This window comes from Marmota flaviventris, chromosome 11 (genome assembly GCF_047511675.1).
Source record: "Marmota flaviventris isolate mMarFla1 chromosome 11, mMarFla1.hap1, whole genome shotgun sequence".
Classification (NCBI taxonomy): domain Eukaryota; kingdom Metazoa; phylum Chordata; class Mammalia; order Rodentia; family Sciuridae; genus Marmota; species Marmota flaviventris.
The window spans coordinates 76789652-76797596 of record NC_092508.1 but is presented as its reverse complement, the minus strand read 5'-3'; positions in this window follow the sequence as shown (position 1 = coordinate 76797596).

The following is a 7945-nucleotide window of genomic DNA, read 5'->3' as shown; positions in this document are numbered from 1 at the left end:
ACTGTTATAAAGTAATTCTTTATGGCTGAGTTATATTTCATTGCACATATATACCAAATTTTCTTTATTCATTCATCTGTTGAAGGGATGTAGGTTGTCTCATAACTTGGCTATTGTGATTGTGCTACTGTAAACATTTAATGGCTGTGTCACTGTAGTAAGCTGACTTTAAATTTGTTGCATATATGCCAAATTGTGGGACAAATTGGGCCATATTGTGGTTACAGTTTTCATTTTTGAGGAATTCCCACATTGTTTTCCAGAGTGATTGCACTAATTTTCAGTCCCACCAAAAATGTATGAGTGTACCCTTTTAACCACTTCATTTCCAGCATTTATTATTTTTTATATTCTTAGCATTAGCCATTCTGAATGCAGTGAGAAGAAATTTCAATATAATTTTGATTACAATTTCTTTAATTACTAGATATGTTGAACATTTTTTCATATCTCTGTTGACTAATTGTATTTCTTTTTTTAGAGAAGTGTCTGTTTAGTTCCTTTGCTCATTTATTGATTGGGTTATCTATCTATCTACTATCTATCTATTTATTTATTTATTTATTATTTTTGGTGTTAAGTTTTTTGAGTTCATTGTATATTCTGGGTATTAATGCCCTATTTGAGGAGCAGGTGAAAAGATCTTCTCCCATTTTGTAGGCTCTCTCTTTATTTTCTTATTTCTTTTGCAGTGAAGAAACTTTTTAATTTGATGCCATCCCACTTTTTAATTTTATTCCTTGTGCTTTAGGAGTCTTGTTAAGGAAGATAGTTCCTGAGCTGACATATTGGAGAACTGGGCCTCCAGTTTCTTCTAACAATTGCAGAGTTTCTGGTTTAATTCCTTGAATGTTTATCCACTTTGAGTTTACTTTCATAGAGGTTGAGAAATAAGGGTTAAATTTCATTCTACTACTTATGGATTTCCAGTTTTCCTAGCACCATTTGTTAAAAAGGTTATCATTCTCTAAGATTTTTTTGACAACTTTGTATAGTATCAGACAATTATATTTAAGTAGGTTTGTCTCTGTGTCTTCTACTCCACTGGTCTTCATGTCTGTTTGGGTACCAGCACTATGCTGTTTGGGGAATTATAGCTCTGTAATATAATTTGAGATCTGGTATTGAGATGCCTTCAGCTTCATTTTTCTTACTTTGGTTGTTCCAGGTCTCTTATTTTCCCAAATTAATTTCAGAACTCATTTTTCTAGATCTGCAAAGAATTTTATTGGAATTTTTATGGGAATTGCATTGAATCTGTATAGCATTTTTGGTAGTATGACCATTTGATAATATCCAAACCTAACATGAAAGGTCTTTCCATTTTCTAAGGTCTTCACTTTCTTTCCTTAGTGTTCTATAGGTTTCAGGTTTCATTATAGAGGTCCTTCATGTCTTTTGTTAGATTGATTTCCAAGTGTTTTTTTTTTTTTTTTTTTTTTGAGGCTACTGTGAATAAGATTGTTTTCCTAATTTCTTTTTCAACGGGCACATAAAAATACATTTGATTTAGGAGTGTTGATTTTGTATCCTGCTGCTTTTCTGAATTCATTTATGAGATATCAAAATCTTCTGGTGGAGTTCTTCTTTTGGGTCTTCTAAATATAGGATTATGTCATCAGCAAACAGATAATTTGAGCTCTCTTTTCCTATTCATATCCCTCTAATTTCCTTCTCTTTCATAATTGCTCTGGCTATATTTTTAAGGACTATTTTGAATAGGAGTGGTAAAAGTGGTCATTCTTGTCTCACTCATTCTTTTTTTTTGTAGGAAATGTTTTGATTTTTCTCCATTCAGTATAATGTTGGCCTTGGGTTTGTCATATTCAGACTTTAAAATGTTGAGATAGGTTCTTTCTGTCCATAGTTTTTCAAGTGTTTTAAGCACGATTGGATGCTGAAATTTGTCAAATGCTTTTTCTGCATGTATTGAAATAATTATACCTTGACTCTACTTATATGGTCAATTACATTTATTGGTTTCCATATTTATGATTTCCATGTTTAAACAACCTTGCATCCCTAGGGTGAAACCTACTTGATCGTGGTACACTCACTCTTTAATGTGTTTTTGTATGCGATTTTCTAATATTTTATTAATAATTTTTGTATATTTCTTCATCAGGAATGTTGTCCTGAAGTTTTCTTTCTTTGATATGTCTTTGTCTGGTTTGAGTGTCAGGGTGATAATGGCTTCATAATATGTGTTTGGCAATATTCCCTCCTTTTTTATTTCATTAGATAATTTGAGGGGCACTCTTAGTAATTCTTCTTTAAGGGTCTGATATAACTCAACTGAGAAACCATCCAGTTCTGGTGTTTCCTTACTTGTATGATTTTTGATGGTTGCTTCAATTTCATTACTTGATATTTATCTGATAATTTTTTAATAACTTTATGGTTCAATTTTGGTAGGTTGTATGTCTCTAGGAATTTGTCAATATCTTCCAGATTTTCTAGCTTACTTATAGAGTATAAAATTTCAAAACAGTTTCTGGTGATCATCCAGATTTCAGTAGTTTATGTCCTTATTCATTTTGATTTTTGTTATTTTGTGTGTTCTCTCTTTTAGCTAATTTTCCTAAGTGTCTATCAAGCTTTTTGATCCTTTCAAAAACTATTTGTTTCATTGATATTTTTATTGTTCTTTTATCCTCAATTACATTGATTTCTACTCTGGTTTTAATTATTTCCTGTCTTCTCCTGATTTTTTGGTATTGGTTTGTTCTACTTTTTTTCCAGGACCTTGAGATGTCATGTTAGATTATTTGTTTGGTAAATCTCTATTCTTTTGATGTGTGAACTCAATGCTATAAACTTTCCGCTTAGACCTGCCTTAATGCTGTCTTGGAGATTTTGATATGTTGTATCACTATGCTCATTTACTTCTAAGAATTTTTTATGTTTCCTCTAATTTCATAATTTAATCTCCAGGTGTGAGAGTGGTGTATATTTTATATCTTATTGATTTCTAATTTCATCCCATTATGGTCTGACAGAATGCAGGTATTAACTTTATTTTTGTATTTGCTTAAGTTTTGCTTTGTAACCAAAAATATGGTCTATTTTAGCAAAGGTTCCATGTGCTGCTGAGAAGAAAATGAATTCAACCATTGATTGATGAAATATTCTATAGATGTATGTAAAGCCAATATTATTAATCATATTTTAAGTATGGTAGAATGTTAGCTTATATTTGCATTATCTATCTAGTGGTGATAGAGTTGTGCTAAAGTGATCCAGTATTATTTTATTATGGTCTAATTGGTCTTAATATTGAGAAGGGTTTGTTTTATGTATGTAGATTCACCATTGTTTGGGGCATAAATATTTACCATCATTATATCTCGTTGTTGTATGATTCCCTTAAGCAGTATGAAATGACCTACGTTGTCTCTTTTGATTAATTTTGGCTTGTAATCCACTTTGATATGAGAAGAGCTAACCCTGCTTGTTTATTTGTGCCATTTATATGGTATATCTTATCCATCCATTCACCTTCAGTCTGTGTATGTCTTTGCTTGTGAGAACAGACTCTTGAAAATGGCATATTGCTGAGTGTTTTGGGGGATTTTAAGCCAAACTGCCAAACTGTGTCTTTTTATTGAAGAGTTTAGACACTTCAAATTAAACATTATTAGAAAGAGATGCTCTTTATTTATTTTGTGCCATTTGTGTGTGTGTGTGTGTGTGTGTGTTGCTGGGGATTGAACCCAGGGCCTTGTACATGTGAGGTAAGCATTCTACCAACAGAGATATATCTCTAGCCCTTTTATGCCATTTGATGTATTTCTTTCTTTTTTTTAAGGCATAGGCAGAGGTTTATTTAGGAAGGTAGATACATATTCAAGGGAGAATGTGGGCTATCTTGAGAGTGAGAAGCCCATCGGGATATATTTTTAATGTTTAAATCTACTTGATTCTCTCTTATTTGACAATTCTTATATAATTCATTCATATGATGGTTTTCATTTTATCTTTCATTATTCTTTATTAAATATTTTATTGAGTATGTTTTTAGTACAAGCTTTCTAGTTATGAACTTTGTTTATCATGAAGGTTTTTATATCATCTTCAGTTTTGCTGGGCATAGTATTCTTCAATTTTGCTGGGCATAGTATTCTTGAGTAGTGTCCATTTTTTTTCAGAGCTTGGTATATATTATTCCAAGACTTCCTGGATTTTAGGGTCTTGCTTAATAATCAGTTGAATTCTTTACTGGTTTACCAGTGAATTTTTCTCTTGCAGCTTTTAAAATTCTATCCTTATTCTGTGTATTAGGCATTTTCATTATAATGCTTCTTGGAGTGAATCTATTGGGATTTTATATAAATATAAAATATTTATAAAAATATAAAATATATTTTAAAAATTTAGAGTTTCATATGCCTCTCATTTAAATTTTCACCTCATTCTTAAGATTTGGAAATTTTTCTAATATTATTTCATTGAAAAGATGGTGTTTCTCTTTAGCTAGTATTTTAGGGATTTCATCTACCTCAGCAATTCTTAAATTTGACTTTTTTTTCTTTGTTTCTTTCTTTCTTTATTTTTGACCAGGGAATGAATTCAGGGTCATTCAAACACTGAGACACATTCCCAGCCTTATTTTGTATTTTTATTTGGATACAGAGTCCCATGAGTTGCTTAGTGCCTCACTCTTGCCGACACTGGCTTTGAACTTGCAGTCCTCCTGCCTCACCCTCCTGAGTCTTTGGGTTTAAGGCATATGCCACCACTCCTGGAAAATTTGACCTCTTTATGTTATTCCATATTTATTGAATATTCTGGTCATGGATGGTTTCTTAACATCTTTCTTTATGGTCAACTTCATTTTTTAAAAATTTTTATTATTGGTTGTTAAAACATTAGATAGTTCTTGACATACCATATTTCATACATTTGATTCAAGTGGGTTATGAACTCCCATTTTTACCCTGTATACACATTGCAGAATCACATCGGTTACACATCCACTGTTTTACATATTGCCATACTAGTGTCTGATGTGTTCTGCTGCCTTTCCTATCCTCTACTATCCCCCCTCCCCTCTCCTCCCCTCCCATCTTCTTTCTGTACCCCATCTACTGTAATTCATTTCTCTCCCTTGTTTTTTTTTCTCCCTTTCCCCTCACATCCTCTTATATGTAATTTTGTATAACACTGAGGGTCTCCTTCCATTTCCATGAAATTTCCCTTCTCTTTCCCTTTCCCTCCCACCTCTCGTCCCTGTTTAACGTTAATCTTCTTCTCATGCTCTTCCTCCCTGCTCTATTCTTACTTGTTCTCCTTATATCAAAGAAGACATTTGGCATTTGTTTTTTAGGGATTGGCTAGCTTCACTTAGCATAATCTGCTCTAATGCCATCCATTTCCCTGCAAATTCCATGATTTTGTCATTTTTTAGTGCAGAGTAATACTCTATTGTGTATAAATGCCACATTTTTTTTAATCCATTCATCTATTGAAGGGCATCTAGGTTGGTTCCACAGTCTAGCTATTGTGAATTGTGCTGCTATGAACATCGGTGTAGCAATATAGCTGTAGTATGCTCTTTTTAGGTCTTTAGGGAATAGACCAAGAAGGGGAATAGCTGGTTCCAATGGTGGTTCCATTCCCAGCTTTCCAAGAAATCTCCATACTGCTTTCCAAATTGGCCTCACCAATTTGCAGTCCCACCAGCAATGTACAAGTGTACCCTTTTCCCCACATCCTCGCCAGCACTTGTTGTTGTTTGACTTCATAATGGCTGCCAATCTCACTGGAGTAAGATGGTAACTTAGGGTGGTTTTGATTTGCATTTCTCTGACTGCTAGAGATGGTGAGCATTTTTTCATGTACTTGTTGATTGATTGTATGTCTTCCTCTGAGAAGTGTCTGTTCAGGTCCTTGGCCCATTTATTGATTGGGTTATTTCTTTTCTTATTGTTTAATTTTTTGAGTTCTTTGTATACTATGGATATTAGGGCTCTACCTGAAGTGTGAGGAGTAAAAATTTGTGACCAGGATGTAGGCTCCCTATTTATCTCTCTTATTGTTTCTCTTGCTGAGAGAAAACTTTTTAGTTTGAGTAAGTCCCATCTGTTGATTCTTGTTATTAACTCTTGTGCTATGGGTATCCTATTAAGGAATTTGGAGCCTGACCCTACAATATGTAGATCGGAGCCAACTTTTTCTTCTATCAGACGCACAGTCTCCGATTTGATATCAGGCTCTTTGATCCATTTTGAGTTAACTTTTGTGCATGGCGAGAGAAAGGGATTCAGTTTCATTTTGTTGCATATGGATTTCCAGTTTTCCCAGCACCATTTGTTGAAGATGCTATCCTTCCTCCATTGCATGCTTTTAGCACCTTTATCAAATATAAGATAGTTGTAATTTTGTGGATGGTCTCTGTGTCCTCTATTCTATACCATTGGTCCACCCGCCTGTTTTGGTACCAGTACCATGCTGTTTTTGTTACTATTGCTCTGTAGTATAGTTTGAAGTCTGGTATCGCTACACCACCTGATTCACCTTTCCTGCTTAGAATTGTTTTTGCTATTCTGGGTCTTTTATTTTTTCCATATGAATTTCATGATGGCTTTATCTATTTCTACAAGAAATGCCGTTGGGATTTTGATTGGCATTGCATTAAACCTACAAAGAACTTTTGGTAAAATTGCCATTTTGATGATGTTAGTTCTTCCTATCCATGAACAGGGTATATTTTTCCATCTTCTAAGATCTTCTATTTCTCTCTTTAGGGTTCTGTAGTTTTCATTGTATAAGTCTTTCACTTCTTTTGTTAGGTTGATACCCAAATATTTTTTTTTGAGGATATTGTGAATGGAGTGGTTGTTCTCATTTCCATTTCAGAAGATTTGTCACTGATATACAGGAATGCCCTTGATTTATGTGTGTTGATTTTATATCCTGCCACTTTGCTGAATTCATTTATTAGCTCTAGTAGTTTCTTTGTAGACCCTTTGGGGTCTGTTAGATATAGTATCATATCATCTGCAAATAGTGATAATTTAAATTCTTCTTTTCCTATTTTTATGCCTTTAATTTCTTTCATCTGTCTAATTGCTCTGGCCAGTGTTTTGAGAACTATGTTGAACAGAAGTGGTGAGAGAGGGCATCCCTGTCTTGTTCCAGATTTTAGAGGGAATGCCTTCAATTTTTCTCCATTCAGAATGATGCTAGCCTGAGGCTTAGCATAGATAGCTTTTACAATATTGAGGTATGTTCCTGTTATCCCTAGTTTTTCTAGAGTTTTGAACATAAAGGGATGCTGTACTTTGCCAAATGCTTTTTCTGCATCTATCTAGGTGATCATATGGTTCTTATCTTTAAGTCTATTGATGTGGTGAATAACATTTATTGATTTCCATATATTGAACCAGCCTTGCATCCCAGGGATGAATCCTACTTGATCACGATGCACGATCTTTTTAATATGTTTCTGTATCCGATTTGCCAGAATTTTATTGAGGATTTTTGCATCTATGTTCATTAGAGATATTGGTTTGTAGTTTTCTTTCTTTGAAGTGTCTTTGTCTGGTTTAGGAATCAGGGTGATTTTGGCTTCATAGAATGAATTTGGAAATTCTCCCTCTTTTTCTATTTCCTGAAATAGCTTGAAAGTTATTGGTATTCGTTCTTCTTTAAAGGTTTTGTAAAACTCTTCTCTATACCCATCTGGTCCCGGGCTTTTCTTAGTTGGTAGTCTTTTGATGGCTTCTTCTATTTCCTCAATTGATATTGGTCTGTTTAGGTTGTGTATATCCTCCTGACTCAATCTGGGCAGATCATATGACTTAAGAAATTTATCGATGCCTTCACTATCTTCTATTATATTGGAGTATAAGGATTCAAAATAATTTCTAATTATCTTCAGTATTTCTGAAGTTTCTGTTGTGATATTGCCTTTTTCATCCCGTATGCTAGTAATTTGAGTTCT